The sequence below is a fragment of the Egretta garzetta genome, unplaced genomic scaffold (genome assembly GCF_000687185.1).
Source record: "Egretta garzetta isolate BGI_Z169 unplaced genomic scaffold, ASM68718v1 scaffold196, whole genome shotgun sequence".
NCBI lineage: Eukaryota > Metazoa > Chordata > Aves > Pelecaniformes > Ardeidae > Egretta > Egretta garzetta.
In genome coordinates, this window is record NW_009259864.1 from 1609829 (window position 1) to 1626624 (window position 16796).

Consider the following 16796-nt stretch of genomic DNA (forward strand, 5'->3'; position numbering starts at 1 on the left):
AAAAAGATTTGAAAAAACAGGTACGTTGAAAAATTATAAATTGAAATATTTACCAGAGAAAGGTAATTCATTTTTCCTTTACTTGCATATTTTTAAGAGGAAAATTCTGTTCAAGATATTTGCTAGAGATATATAAATGACAAGGGAATTGTTTTAAATGTCGATTGTACAAGAGTCAAAAAAGCAGAATGCATTTTTCTTTAACAAGGTAGTATTTGTACATGCCATTTATTCTTGAGAAATAACCAAAAGAAAACCAATTACAAAAGAATAGCAGTGTGTTGGGGATCTAACTGCAGAATAAAAACGCATGTGCATGGATGCAAGCAATTCACCACAGTAATGGATAGTTATTTTACTGATTCTATTCTTTTAGCATAACCTGGTGCTAAAATACAGCCATGTTTTTCAACAGTCCTTTATATTTGCCATATTTACCTATTTTAAATCAAGTTAAATTATTCTGAACCTGGATATGTAAGGTGAGATAGGTTAGATTAAATTAAGATATCTGTAGTATAGACAGCCACACCAGAGCAAGTGAGCCAGATTCCCTTGATAGTCATTTGAGACCTAGTTGATTGGAAGTAGTAGTATTATTCAGTCAATCTCAAAGAATGTATTTACATCTGATCAAATAAATAGCTTACTAAATACCATTGAATGTGTAGGCAGAGAGACAACAAAACAAACATGTCTAGATATGGCCACCATAGACACCTAAATTTAGATGACGATCCTACTTTTACTGTTTGTTCTTAGTAGAAGACACAAATATGGACCAATCACAGGAAAAACTAAAGAAATCTGAATCACAGTCACAGCTCTCTCCCTAGTTTTCTCTTTTTTTCCAAAACAAAGATGTGCCTGTGTGTTGGCACACACCAAGAGCAGATGATTTCTTGTCTGTATTGTCAGTGGCATGAAAGTAGCAGAATCAAGGTTATGCACAGTATCTCACTTCTGACAATCTACATCTCAGAATCCCCTTTTCCCTTCTTTACATTTAATAGACATCAGTTTATGTGAGCTGTATAGAAGAGCTACTTAGCTTTTAACGAAGTGTTTAAATATGTCCCATTGTGCCTTTAGAAAAGAACTATTGTCAATTCAGTATTGAAATGTAATTCAGATATATTGAATTATTACTATTATTCATTAAATTTTTTTGCCCAGCTCTAATTGCTGCACAAAGAGAAGTGCTTCAAAGCTTTCTCTACTTTAAATACTGTTTAATAGATTAGAATTTTCCTTTTACCCTTTACAAGCCATCAAGGGGAAAAGAGCTTTAACTATATCTAATTTTCCCTCAGATAGCCTATAGAAGTCTAATACACCACATATTTTACAACTCATGTCTGGGAAAATCAGAAGTCACCAAGATGGATATATTTGAAAAATATACAATACCAAGTCCTTCCTTAATAGAATTTCTCTTAATGAAGAAATAGGCCACCATTTGCTGGAAAGGTCCTCTCCAGCATACCATCATTGCTCTTCCCATGAAATGTTTGAGCCCCCATCTCCAATGTCCTTGCTCTTCTTTTGGATCACCCCAATGTCTTCAAATGTTTAAAAGCTGATTGGAGAGAAATTTGACACAATGTGAATATCAGTGTGAATGTTAATGTCTCAAAGCCAGCAGAGCTGTCTCAGCTGGGTCATTGAGAGATACAAGCATTCAGAATTTGAATAAGACCAGCAGATGGAGATTTTCAGTGACTCTTGTAGAAAGCCTGACAGGTATGTTTTTGCTCTTGCAAAGAAAGAATTCATTTCAATTCAAGCTTCATACCCCTGAGGGGGCATTGAACGTGACCTTTACAGGAGGAAAGGGAAATATAGGATGACCTTGACTGCTATAGCAAAGATCGACAAGTTTTTAAGGTGCAGACTATTAACATATTCAAACACAAAAATACTAAACCTAAGCCAAAACTTCCCTTCATCTACAATACCAAATTTTTCTGCAATAGTCTTATTCTTAGACTTGCTGCCAACAGTAATCATTACATTTATCAGGTCTGTGTATTCATCCTTTAAAGTTTATTTTTGTACACCCAGCGTTTAGGGAAAAAACACGCAAGTTTTATCAGAAGAAGACATTGCTACATAGATTCACACTATTATTTTCAATAAATTGTTTTCCATTTAATTATTGGCTTATTTTTTGACTTGCTTACATAAACATTTTTGTCTATACTTGAAAAGCACTTCCTTGATGCTTCACCGCCAGATAGCAGAAAACTTCCAGAATGGCGACCATTTCCATTCCTGTACCAACATCATTGAAACAAGCCTACCACCCTAGCTGAAAACAGTTTGCATATTTGTGCATCTAAAAAAAGGAAAAGTTCACAAAGGCTGTAAAACAGGACATATTACAATGCAGAGAAATTTTGCATCTGTTCAGTGATACTGACATCAAAAAGGAGCCTTGGGGTAGTCCCTTGACTTCATTAATAAAGCTGAAAATTCCCAGCAGCAAATCTAGAAGCATCATTTAGAATTATCTTTTGCTCATCCATATGTGTCTCTTTAACAAGAGCTATTCTACTTGACCTGCATCTTCCCAGAGATACATGGTTATACACAGAGACCTTTCTGGTTGCTACTGCTGTGTAATATCTGAAAAACTAGACCTAGGCAAACGAAGGAAGCAAAGTCTGTGAGTGAGTTTGATGAGAATATAATAATGAGGAGTTTGGGGATTTTAAGCCCATTGAAAGCCTGAAAAGTTAGAACACCATGAAATCTGGGACCAAATTAGCAATGAAGCATCCACAGCACTTCAAATAACCTGACTGTCACAGCCTGACATTATCTGTAAGCAGGATGGGCAGTCTAGGAGATGGGTACCTAGAATTATTTTGGACAGACATGATCATGGAAGCTATTCATCACTATTTGGTTATAAGTATAGTGACTTACCTTGAAAGCATGTTACAGTAAATACTAAAAGTATGTTGATAAGCTGATCTGAAAACGATGGAGACACTTTCTGCCTTCCATTTTTGTGTTTACTTACGGGAGTGATTGGCAGGCTGCCTATCTGGCCTTACAGTAGTAATTTAAGAAAAAAGTTACTAATAGACAAAGAGCAGAGAACTCACTCAAAAAATTCCATTAATCATTGTCTGGCATTTTGAGGTGAGTGAGTCAAAGTGCCATAGTACCCGCCCTTTTTTGTGCACATTTTTCCTGATACAGTCCTCATTCAGTAATATGCAGCTAGAATTTGGGTCTGCAACATCCACCCAATTGTGTATTTTTGACAGATGGAAACAATAAATTTATAAAGGTTATTGTACTTTTATTTGGCTCTGTTTTACATAGAATCCATGTACCTCTGCATTAGGTGCTCTCACAAAAATTGCGAGTACAGTGTAAGTTTGAGAGCTGAAATATGAAAATGTAAAATCTTAGGGGTAGGCTGGAGCTCATTTTAACCAACAAGAGGATAGCTTGTGCCATGTATTAATTTGCTTATGTTTTCCAAATATACTATTCTATACACTAATGATTTCTGAGTACATACACAAAATAAATAGAACACTAATTAATATAGGACAAACATTTATTTACTTAGTGACAAAATAGGATTTTCATAGTTATTAATTCCAAAATTGCTTATTTACCTTCACCAAGAAAAACGAAAAAAAGAAGAAAATATGTCCAGCATCTTGTTAAGGAGATCAACTTTTCAGACATTACCATGACAAAAAATGAGGAATGCTGTAGAATTAAGTCTGTATAACAATGTCTACTTGTTTAGGCCCCTGAGAATAATCATTTGAACAACCCAGATGCAATGCAATTTTGTCCAGTGAATTGGCTTTCCAGGGATCAGGCTGGGATAAAAGCAGCATCCAAAACAGTACAAGAAATTAATATTTTTTACAACAAAGAAGCCAAAAGGATTTAATAAGATTAACCTGAAATATATATTTTGGCAAGTTTTTGTCTTATATTTTTTTAGTTTGCTAGAGTTACCTAATTTTTCAAATTGGAAAATTACTTTTAACTAAAAAAGAAAGCTTGGATTTTAAAATGCCAAACCAGGATGTTCCAAAAACTTTGTAATTGTTTCCAACATGCTTTCACCATTTGAAATAACTCCAAACTCATATTTCCAAAGTTTCCTTTTCCTCTAATCAGTACCAGTCAAAAATTGTCAAAAATCCATAAGTGGTTTCTTCCATGATTCGGGTACACCATGGATCTATGTCCATTCAAAAACACACTGACCTGATCTCTGATTTAAACTGTAGATATTTCCATAAGAAACACTACTGAATCTATGATTATTTTTTTTTCACAGAGTTCATTTTGCTGTGTCCTCTCCCTTTATGATAGAGGAGATAGGTATAGCAACCAAGGAAAATGTTCTTTTGGCAAAGGGATTAAGACTGCTGAGTTGGTGGAAGCAGCAGAATTCAAGTCAGGTGTATGTTACTAACTGTTATATATTTTGAAGTCAAAAGTCTAAATTTTGATAAATTTACTACCCCGAATATTCCATGCAAACTACTAGGAAAAACTACGGGACTTACTCTAGGCACCATATTTTCTGAGGAATGGTGATTTAAGCTTCCTCATATCCTTCATTGCAGTTCTAGGGCTTGAGAAAAAAGTTATCACACTGGTTTCTCTGCAGATTTAATCCTATTCAGTGTCAGATATGCATCCATACCTTTATTTTACCTCTAGATATTGCAGAAAAATCCTGCTATGAGATCAATGAAGGAAAAACCAAACCAGATAGGTTCTTCTTTGCTTATTTTACAAGATTAAAAAGATATTTTTGTATTAATTAAATTTTTAACCCTTCCAAATATCTATAGTTATGAAGTACAATATTTTAAAAATTAAAAATAATAACCGATAAGCCTTAGCGTTTCTTATTTCTTTCTTGGATGTCAGCAAATCTCACATGATCTTTCCATCTCACATAATGAAGAATAAAAGCAACTTCTATTTAAGTGATGTTTATAAACAAAACATCTCTGAATCCTAAGGTTACAATGTCCTACTACTTTTATAGTGACAATAAACCAGAAATAATTGAAAAGGCATTTTTTAACAAGAGCAGATATTCCTGGAAATGCTGCATTTCCATTACTCTTGATTTTGCCATGAATTTTAGGTCATTCCATGGATACAGCTTTAAATTTATTTATATTTCATACTATCTGTCAGTGTTGTGAAGCCATGGAATGCATGAGAATCAACATTTCTAATATAGTTCTACTACTGTGCAGTGAAAGTAGGCACTGAGGAAGTAGAAAAGAAGTGAGCAAAATCAGGATGGAGGCCAAGTAAGAGAAGAGTACAGTCAGATGATCAAAGGTATAGAAGAAGTAGCAGCAAAGCTGACTTTAGTGTTTGCTCCCTGCCATTGATTATCCTACCCAAGAGATTTTTTTACATGTAGACACATATATTTTTAAACTTTTTTTTTAAAGCTATGGATAATCTCTGTTTTTCCCTGCAATCTCTGAACACAGCAATGGCAATCAGATTGAATTTGTCTAGACTCTTGCTGTGGTTTTATTTATTTGTTAATCACCATGTTTTTGAGAACAAACATAGTTTTCTGAACTCAAATCCTAGCAGGTAATATGCTCTTTAGAGTAAAGTATCCTACATGTATGTTGAAATCCTCTTTCATATGTTGCACACTTTCACAAAGTGGCTTCAAAACCCTACTGCCACCTGCAAGAATTTCTTAGGAACACATTGCCTACCATAACAGGCAAGGAAGATCAGTGCTGCAATTACATGCAGTCATTACTGAACTTATCCTTCTATGAAAAAGAAAAAAAGAGAAAGGACACTAAATTCTGGAAGAAAAAAGTCTGTTTGAAGCACAGGTTGTGAATTATGCAAACATACAACAGAGTACATGATACTTCTGCTACTTAGAAATGTTTTGTAATTTGCCCCCATTATATCAGTATAAGTGATCTAATTTCTTTTTGCAGTGATGCAGCGAGTTCCTTGGTCTCAGTCATACGTGTTCATTTCACTGATAAACGGATGTTATGCACCTTTTTGTTTGTTTTGATTTGTTTTGGGCGTGGGTGGGGTGTGGTTTGTCGACTTACTAAATGTCTGGACTAAATGTCCAGCTTGAAATCCTAGTCGTGGTTTTTACACCACGGAGGGTTCCCCATAAATGTAAGCAGAGCTCAACAGGGATTATAATAAATCAGGGGAAATAGATGGGTACATGAAGCACTTTGCACAGTTAAAAGGATTGTATAGGTTGTAAATTAAATGTTTATTAGCACTGCTAGCTGCCAAGGTTCTGTATAACTCACTTATGTACATGAATTGTAGTTGCATAAACTGGCTGCATTAACTCTCAAGGACTTTCTGAAAAATTCAAGGTTGTATGAACTAACCTACAGAAAAACTGCTTGTCCAGACTTGATAACAGACACTAACAGAGCAAAATGACAGTTTGATTCAGAGACAAATATAAGTCAGTCTTGAATGCCTGGCTTCCGTTTTTCTAAGATGAGATAGCTGTCTTTAAAAAGCTTCAGTGGTGTGCATCCTGTCAGTTTAAAAGGTCAGACATTGCAAGGTATCAGCAAAAATGATTCTATACAAACCATTGGAAGTAAGAATGATTTCATTATCTTCATTCATCTGTTATATATTTACTCTCCTGTCCTTCCTCAGCAATTAGGAAGCTTATGGAAAAGAATAAAAGATGTGCTGAATGGGTGAATTGATTTCAGGTGTGACGCACCACATTAGAGATGACGAGGGAAACATTGAAAAGTACGGGCAGTGGGGTGAATAACCCTGGGTGATGTCACCTTAAAAACATTATTACCTTTAGCAAACAAATACTGTATAGTTAAATATGGTTTTAGGTCTAACATTTTATTGATGCTACTGCAGCGTCTTATGTTATATATGGCAATATGCAGCAAATTAATCTGCTTTTTCTGTTTCTGAAAAGTACACTTAAAAGCATGCTCCATTCACAGAGAAACAATATTAATCAAGGACTGCCTGCCTAGCCTTTATTAAAAAAAAAACAAAAACAAAAACCAAAAATCCAGGTAAATATTGGCTATAGTTGATGAATTATCATTGTTTCTACATATGTAGGAGGTTGACCCCAACTAGCAGCTGAGCATCCATACAGTTGCTTGCTTACTCCTTGCCCATCCCCAGCACCATGGGGAAGAAAATAGGAAGAACATGAGTAAGAAAAGTCAAGGGCTGAAATAAAGACAGGGAAATCACTCACCAGATATTGTCGCAGCCAAAACAGACTTGACTTGAGGAATTTAAGTTAATTTATCAGCAATAAATATTTAGTTACTGATTCAGGTACTGGGAAACAAAGGAGACAAACTTTTAAAGACTTAGGGCCAGACACCTCTCCTCCCTGCTTCCTGGGCTCAGCTCTACTCCAGTCAGTGACCTGTTATCACCACAAGTTACATTCAGTCCCTTCAGTGATGGCACAAGCGGCCAGGGTCAGGATGTAGCAGGTTTTTTCTTCCACTGTTTCCTTCTTGTTCATTTCTTATGCTCTGGCATGTGTCTTTCACATGCTGCAGTGTCTTCAGGGGCGTACCTTGTCCTCCATGGAGCATCTCATACACCTATAACTTTGGTGTTCCCTCAGTCCCTTGTTCCATCCCTCTTGCTTCTCTGACCTTTCCTAAATGTTTTCACAGGCACCACATACTTGGTTGTTGGGCTCAGCATTGGCCTCCAGTGGGTCCATTGTGGAGCTGCTGGAACCAGCTGTGTCTGGCACAGGGTGGCCCCCAACCTCCTCCCACAGGAGGCATCCCTTCCACTACCAAAACCTTGCTATTTACCTCCAAATCAATATATTAAAACATGACATACACAGATGGTGTTTTTTTCATTTAAGCTAAACGTACAGTCCACCTCCACACACAATGTTAACACAAATCTGTATTAAAAATTTATACATGCATGTTGACTGACTACAGAAAGAAAACATGAACTGCGTACCCAAAAATTCAATGCAAACCCCCTACTTATTTACTTTATTTACAACATAAATATCTATGGGATGGTAAAGAATAAAGGACTGTTTCTACAGCACTATGGTTTTGCTCCTCAAAAGTCAATGAAAATTTAAGACTGTAGTATATAGCTATATATATATGTATAGCTATATATATATGTAGCTTAGAGTAAAATCACTTCTGACCAAATGAGATTAAACAACTTCGCAATATCAGTATGAATTATCTAGTCAATGGCCATAGAGCTGTTATACTAGTTGTTATCAACTGGAATATGAAAAATATTTCTTGGGCTATAACACTGCCATATGATGCAAAGGTTCAGCTCTCTTTGAACGTCTTCTCTGTGTGATAGTCTTCCATTCTTAAAATGAGATGTTAATACTTTCTTCTCTGATATCTGCATTGTGAAGATAAATACATGCTCATGACAGAATTCATGTAGCCACTCAAAGAAGCCGTTGTAAGTGCTAGCTGGGTGGTTGCTGAAGGTTTGAAACTAATCTTTCAGCAAGAGTGAAGTTAGACAAGTTTTCAAAATGTTAGTTTGACAAAATGAATATATTAGGATCGCAATTTTTTTTGTAAACAATGAAAGAATATTAAATTTCATTAAAGCTTTTGGAAACATGTAAACAACAGTGATTTTTTGATGCAAAACTAGAATAATTTATTTTATAAGGTATTTTACTCAAGATTTTTTGGAAAAGCAGTTGGCTTTACAGTATTTTGTTTTCAAAAGATATAACCACGCATCCATACTAAATTCTGGTTTCCGTGATAGTTTAAAACATCTAGATACTACTAAAAATTGGTTTTGTTTTTTTACTCTAATGGTAGGAATATCACTGGCATTCAGACTGTCAGGGTATCTTTACTCTGAAAGAATCAACGGACCAGTGATTGTAGTTTATGTTCTTAATTCTTTCTTCCCATAAAAAAAGATCTTCAGCTATAAAACCCCCAGATAATCATGCAGCCCCTTTATGTGTAGGATGAATGTTGTCTCACATTAGTAAGAAACAACCACTTCAAAGCAGTAGTATGTATGGAGTTGATTGGGGTGAAGAGGCTTAAAAGATGATGGGACTAGAGGATTTAGAAACCATTCTTTTGTGGTTTTTTTTTTCTTTCATCTTTAGTGATTGATGAGAGGCATGGAAAGCTTGTTGAGACAGCTGAAGTTCTCAACACTCACATGAGAAATAATATAAATCATAAGAATAAATATTTAGCTATTAAAAAAAAGAATCTTCAGGCAGTCCCATAATATTGATGAGGGGAGAGAGCTTAGTAGGAAATGTTCACGTTAGCATTAAGCTAGCTGTCGGGTTACTTGCAAACTGCAAGAAAAGTTGGCCTGCGACCTAAGAGATGTACATTTAGGTATAAAATGGAGATTTCCTCTTTTTACTTAGCTGTTCCTGAGCAGTAAAGTTGTTTTGCTTTTTTTTTTTTGGGGGAAGGTGTGATTTTTCTCTGTTTAGAAGAAGGAGATATTTAAACTACTCCTTTACTGTCTTCTCATTTGTAACACAGAATTTATAGCAGCCCTGAAGGTAGCTGAAAATCTACCATGTTAATCAGAAAAAAAGGCACAATAAAGTGTATTTTATCCTTTAGGAGATGAACACTATGCAAGTTATAACGAGTTGGTGTTAGGGAGGAGGTGATTATAATTAGGTCTGATGTGATTGTTAGCAGAGAACAGTTTTATTAGATTTGAGTGTAGCAAGTAGGTGACTGTTATGCCTTTGAACCTTAACATTACTGATAGTCCTGAACTCTATAAAGAAAGGCAGCCTTTTTATGTGCGGTTTATTTGTATGTACTGAGGGTATTTTACGTGCAACTTATTCATTGTACTGACTGCCTTTTTCATGTTTCCCCACAGACCACTTCTTTATTAACGAAAATTATAATCGCATAAATGCCTAAATCATTGAAGAAACAAATCGTGCCATGTAAGTAATCAGGTTTCCACATGCTATAGTGAAGGGCACAATAAAAGAATAAAAAAAAAAAAAAAAAACCCAACAGACAAAATTGTATTAACCACATTTCTTGTAAAATAATTAATAAATTATCCTCTCTCTATATATGAAATAAAATATTTCCACAGCTGTGTAATCTCCCAGCATTTTTAGGGTGTCTATTCAATTGGATAAAATTGACTTCTGGATATATACCCAGTATGTCTTCTAACATTGATTATTGTGCATTTTTATGCTTTAAGGTGTTTAAAGTAAATTGAAATCTAGCATACATATCTACTACAGTGTTATGTCCACTGTGGTCCAAGTTATAGGAGTAGCCATGTCAATACTACTATAAATCTAGCTTTTATAAGTTCTCAGGATATATCTAGCTTCCCCTTTTAGTTAAAAGCTACAAGCATGTCTGAAATGCCAAATAGCTTTATGAAAATTCCATATTCCCTAGCTCCAGCTACATTTTTCTGTCTTTCTGCATATGTAGCACACAAGCTCATTCCACACAACAGGATAAAGTGAAACCATTAAATCCACTCTATGTTATACATAAAGCACTTGACAATGTGTCATAGTACCTTTGAAACTGGTGTCCTCTCCTCTATTATATTGTTGTTTATGCATTTTTCCATAGTGTACTAATTAATTTTTTGCTGAACATCCAAAGACCAAATGTATACAGTAATTCTGCTTATTTTATCAGTTGTGCTAAGTACATATTCAATAAGAATACGACAATATCCCCCAATAGGAAGACTGAGGCCTTGGATAAAACTTATTACAGTTGAATACAAAGAGTCATGACATTTTTATTTTTTTTCTGTTATGCTTTATTTATATTCATGTTTCTTATGAAACAGAAGCTTTAGTTTTCACAAGAGGAACCACATAATACAATTCTTTTTTCAGTAGATGTTACTGCAAGATGTCAGGAAGAAAAATGTCAGCCCTTGAAGATATGAGTCTTCTCAAATGTGTTATTAAGTATCACTGGGATGCTAACCTGCAGCTCATTCGGCCAGCTGCTAGATTAGTAAAGGTATTTTTTGTCACTTGCAAACTGTAGCAGAATATTATAAGTCAGCTAAGTTGTCAAGGAAATTTGCATTATTGCAGACTAAATATTTTAAGAGGAAGTAGATGTGCAAACAAGCAAGAACAAAATCTTCTTAGAACAAACTTACTGGGTGAAAAATGTTAAGCTTTATCATACAAACTGTTTGATCAGTTTTAGTCAGCAAGTATGGTTCTGAGTGTTGTACTTTGATTGCAACAGTTAATGAACTGTCTTAGTATGAAGAGTCACCTTATCTGAATTACGGAAAAAACATCCTGCTTACATAAGCTTGCTTCTCATAAGCAATGCCAAAACCTTTGTGCTGCTACAAAATAAAAGAATATTTTGCTATGAGCTGAGTTTTCTTTTCCTGTTTATCAATCATGGACATGGACAATCTTCTTTAATTTTCCTTACTTAAAGCTCTAATTCTGTGATCTTATCAATAGACTGCTATGTCACTCCTGTGTCAGCTTTGAATTACATTACAGCAATTGCTACTGTAAAAATATTCTGAGCCAAAACCCCCGAAATCTAAGTCTTTGTATTGCTCCTGAACTTTTTGTTCAGAGTATTTTACATGAGCATTTGTTTTCTTACTGCAATTCTGCTATGGAATTTACGTACATTTAGACTAATTGTTAATTATCTTGGTGAAGTCCTATGATGATATTCTATTGATCTAGTTAATTTATGCAGCTTACTTAATTTTAAGAAGTAACTGACAAAACATTACACAAATTTGTAACCCAAGCAAAACATAGGTGAAGAGAAAGCACCCGATGAAAATTTGAAATTTCTAACACTGTTGCGGAATAGAAATACATGTAAGTCACTTAGAGGATGAAAACTCTGTCTTAACCAGCACAAAAGCTTTATGGTGATCAGACAGAATACCCTAAGGCCTACCTATCTGATGCAGAACACAAAGCTTACAAAAAGGATAGTCACTAAAAGTTCAACAACCTTGAACACTGGTAAAGTGCAGTTATAACTAAATATTTAGATCATGGAAAATGTTATTACCATATGAAACCTGACACTAATCTCACTTAGGCCTGTTTTGTTGATTCACATTCATAAATTTCAGAGTTTGTGAGATAAAAGTTTAAGTATGTATGTGTAAAAAAATTAATATTATAATCTAAAATTCACTCCATTTTTTTTTAGCCTCCATACTTTAAAGGATTTCCCAGAAAGTTTCTAAACACAGTATTAAGGATAATTAGCTCTGTTCAGGAATGTTTCAGATAAGAATATATTATTTGAGAGCTCTTCCTTTGTCTCATGAGTCTTTGCAAAGAGACACTTCTCATCCTGAACAAGTGTCAGCTATGTTAATTAAGAAAAACTTGTGAAGCAAAAATAAAACCACACTGTAATATTAGGTTAAAACTGCTTGAGCAAGTACTTCAGATATGGAATTCAAACAACAGGGTAAGACCTATTCTTTGATTTTTAAGTAAAAAACCAATTGCAGTTACAGTAGAATTATTTAGGTAAATTATATCTAATGGTCCAGAGATATATTTTTATGGAAGAAAAAAAAAACAGATTTGCAAAAGCACAGGTAGGATTTAAGCAATAGACACTGATGTTTCCATTGCTTTTCAGAAGTTAAATATCTAACCACTTCATATTCCTTGAAATCTCCCCTTAGGCAATGAAAATTTAAAGAAAGGAGGAAATATGTGGTTTGTTTGGATTTTTTTTGGTTTGGTTTTTTTGTTTTTTTTTTTTTCCCTAGGAATAACATCTTGAAATTACCATGGAATTCAGACTGAGTCATGTTGAGAAAGATTGACTGATCTGTCCCAATATATCACAGAGTTTACTAACATGATTATTCACAAAAAGTTAATTTTAGAAATTTCTACTTGACTACAATGTTGAATTCAAATCCTTTTGATTTTTTTTTTTTTTATTTTTTTTTGCTTCCTTTTGCTGAAGAGTAAATAAACATACAGGAAGAGAGCTTGGTTGATTTCAGTACAAGCTTGTTAAAAGAACACTCCCTTTCAGAACTTAAAGGGGGCTTATAAGACAGATGGAGACAGACTTTGAAAGGTTGCAGTAAGATTTCCAGGCTGAACAACCTCTACTCTCTCAGCCTTTCTTCATAGGAGAGGTGTTCCATCCCTCTGATCATCATTGTGGCCCTCCTCTGGACCCATTCCACAGGTCCATGTCTTTCCTGTACTGAGGACTCCAGAACTGGACGCAATACTCTAGGTGGGGTCTCACCAGAGAGAGGAGAAGAGGGGCAGAATCATCTCCCTTGACCTGCTGGCCACGCTTCTCTTGATGAAGCCCAGGATAGGGTTGGTTTTCGGGGCTGTGAGCTCACATTGTCAGCTCATGTCCAGATTTACATCCACCAGTACCCCCAAGTCCTTCTCTGCAGGGCTTCTCTCAAGCCCTTCATCCCCCAGCTTATATTCATACTAGGAGTTGGCCCATCCCAGGTGCACAACCCTGCACTTGACCTTGTTGAACCTCATGAGGTTCACATGGGTCCACTTTTTAAGCTTGTCCAGGTCCCTCTGTATGACGTCCCATCCCTCAGGCATGTCAGCCATACCACTCAGCTTGGTGGTGTCTGCAAACTTGCTGAGGGTGCGCTTGATCCCACTGTCTAAGTCACTGATGAAGGTATCAAACAGTACTGGTCACAATACGGATCCCTGAGGGACACCACTTGTCACTGATCTCCATTCTGGACATTGAGCCATTGATCACTACCCTCTGGATGCAACTATCCAACCAATTCCTCAACCACTGAACAATCCACCCATCAAATCCATATCTCACCAATTTAGAGAGAAAGATGTTGTGGCGACCATGTCAAAGACCTTACCGAAGTCCACATAGGTGACATCCATAGCTCTTCCCTTATCCACTGACATAGTTACTCCATCATAGAAGGCCACCAGGTTGGTCAGGCAAGACTTGCCCTTGGTGAAGCCATGCTGGCTGTCTCAAGTCACATCCCTGTCCTCCATGTGCCTTAGCATAGCTTCTAGGAGGATCTGTTCCATGATCATCCCAAGTACAGAGGTGAGGCTTGCAGGTCTGCCCGCTTCAGACCTTTCAAAGCTGTAATGTGTTAAGGGACAGTCACTGCTCTAAGTAATATGCTGAAGTGCTTACAAACATTTCCTCCAACCTAATTTCCTCAGACATACATTAGGCTGGATAAAGCCTAATAGTTCAATAGCCTCTAGGAGTTACTTGGCACAGTCGTTCATATGTGCATTCACTCAAGAAGATGTATATCGTGAGGGTGATTAATACATCATTTATAATACCAGTGAAAGGTCAGTCATAGATCACAACAAATCCCTGTGCCAGCAGTAAAATGAATAACATTTACATTTTAAAAAGAAAATATTTTATAGACTTGTAGAATTTGATGGTAGCAGTACCCTGTTATATAGTTATTTTGCAAGGAGGTTAATGTATTGCCCAGTATAGATTATGGGAGGTGCAACAAAAGTTTTAACACAATTAAAGGGTTTTTCATCCATCTATCCTTACAATTAAAGCACCTCTTGCAAAGGTGCTTTAGCAGGAAATGTAAAGACACTATAGTCCAGCAGCAGCTAGTTTTATACCAGTTTTTTTAGTTTAATTAAATTTTGGTAATCCCCTAGCTATTCCATAAATATCACAATATGATCTCATGTGTGAGGAAACAGCTCCTTCATAATGATATACATGAAATAAACTTTCTTTGTTTATTAATTTGTGTCTATAGGGAAACTGTAAATTCATTTCATTGCTATATTTTTTTCTTAATTATGAAAAAATAACCTAACTGTGTTAGAAATCATGTGAAAAAGAAAGGAACAAATGGCTTCTTTTCTGGTTTGTTACATGATATTTGCTGTCAGTCTGAAGATGGATTCTCAATGTTCCTTGCAAGAATAGAACAACGTGCTATCTATATTTTTCTTCCTTCACCTGCTACTGAAGACCTGTGGAACCAATTAGATTTGATCAGCTTATTAATTTTCCCATGTCTTAGTATTTCTATCACACTTTGTACACTAAGGATTTGAGTACAGCTGAGACAGTACCACAATAAAAAATCAGGATGATGAATAGTCTCAAGTCTGGCCCTTATTATCCCGTCTCAAGTGCATTCAATATCTTGAAACCATCACATTCAGAACATTTTGAGATCAAAGAAATAAATAAAGCACAGCAATCAAAACAAAGTCAGAAAGGAACCTAGCCTATCTCCCATACGTCTTTTCCCCTGGTTATTTTATCTCCTCTGGCCCCAAGTCTTGGAAAATCTGAACATTCTAATAACTAAATTCTGCGGCCTCTTTTAATCATCCATTTCGCCCTCCGTTGGCTTCTCACCCTACTTATGCCCACAGATAAAGAGCATCAAGCTGCTGTGCATGGAGCAGGATTAGTTTTATATAAATGAGTCCTTTAAATCTGAGAAACCACACCTCATTTTTTTAGCCACACATTTGTCTTTGTTAAATAATTTAATACCTTAAATATAACTTAAAGCATTTTGTTCAATTTAAAATTTAGCGATTTGTTATATGTGTTCTCTTCCTATATTTAACATAGTAATTTGAAAAGCCACTACACAACTGCTGATAAATTTATATGTAAGATAAAACTTTATTGCTACAATGGCTTGAAGACCTACAAGAAGATGGACTGTATACTTCCTAAAAAATATTTGTATACATGAATTTATAAATCCATCCATAAGAACAAATTGCAAAACAAACAAACAAAAAATTCTTTTGGTATTTTCCTTACTGTAGCTGATTTTTCTTACATTGAGAAAAAAGACAGGAAAGAAATGTAAAATTCTGTTAAATCATTATTTCAGTATACTAGAGTTCATATTTCTAGACATCCCGCACATCACTGTGAGAAATATCAGACCTTAATTCCTCTGTTGGTCAAAACCTCATATTCACAGGCACAATGTGGGCATTATACATCAATAGAGTTTTTCAGTGACTCATATGCAGCCACAGAGTTACAGAGGCTCTTTATACCTGTCACACCAGTCTTCCTTCCCTGTTGTCCAAATCAGAGGATTTATCAGAGTTCTCTGTGGCATTTCAGCCAAAGCACTTTGGATTCCCTTACATGGAAAGCAGGTTTTGTGCATAAAGAGGGAGAAGTCTCTTTTTCTCTCTTATGTTCTTTGATTAAAAATCAATCTTTAATTCATGGCACATTTGAAGAAACACATACAAAGTTGAATAATATTAAAACAAATGGGTCTATTGTTTACATAGTTTATAACCTTCTATCAAAGTCCCATGTAATCATCCAGCTGAACGCAGTAGTGAAACAAAATCATCAATCTTCAGTTGTTTTTGAGGTAACTGGAGGTAACCAGAGTAGAATTTCCAAGGTGTAGCTGGTTAATGAAAGAATTACAACCTTAGAACATGAAAGGGAGAAAAGAGAACCTTCAGAGATGATAATTGAGAATTTCAGCTCTACACTCTGCTCAGATAAGAACTAAGAACATCAACATGCTGATAAGACACTTCCCCAAATGACAGGATATGCATACTAACCACATTTTAAGGGCCAAATACGGTTTTTACTTAAATCCATGAATCTTTGGGTTTACATTTCCAATGAATGCATTTAGGTCAAATCATCTTTTTGGGAGGACACATGAAAAGGGAGGGTCAAACCATAACATTCACAGAAAACACACAG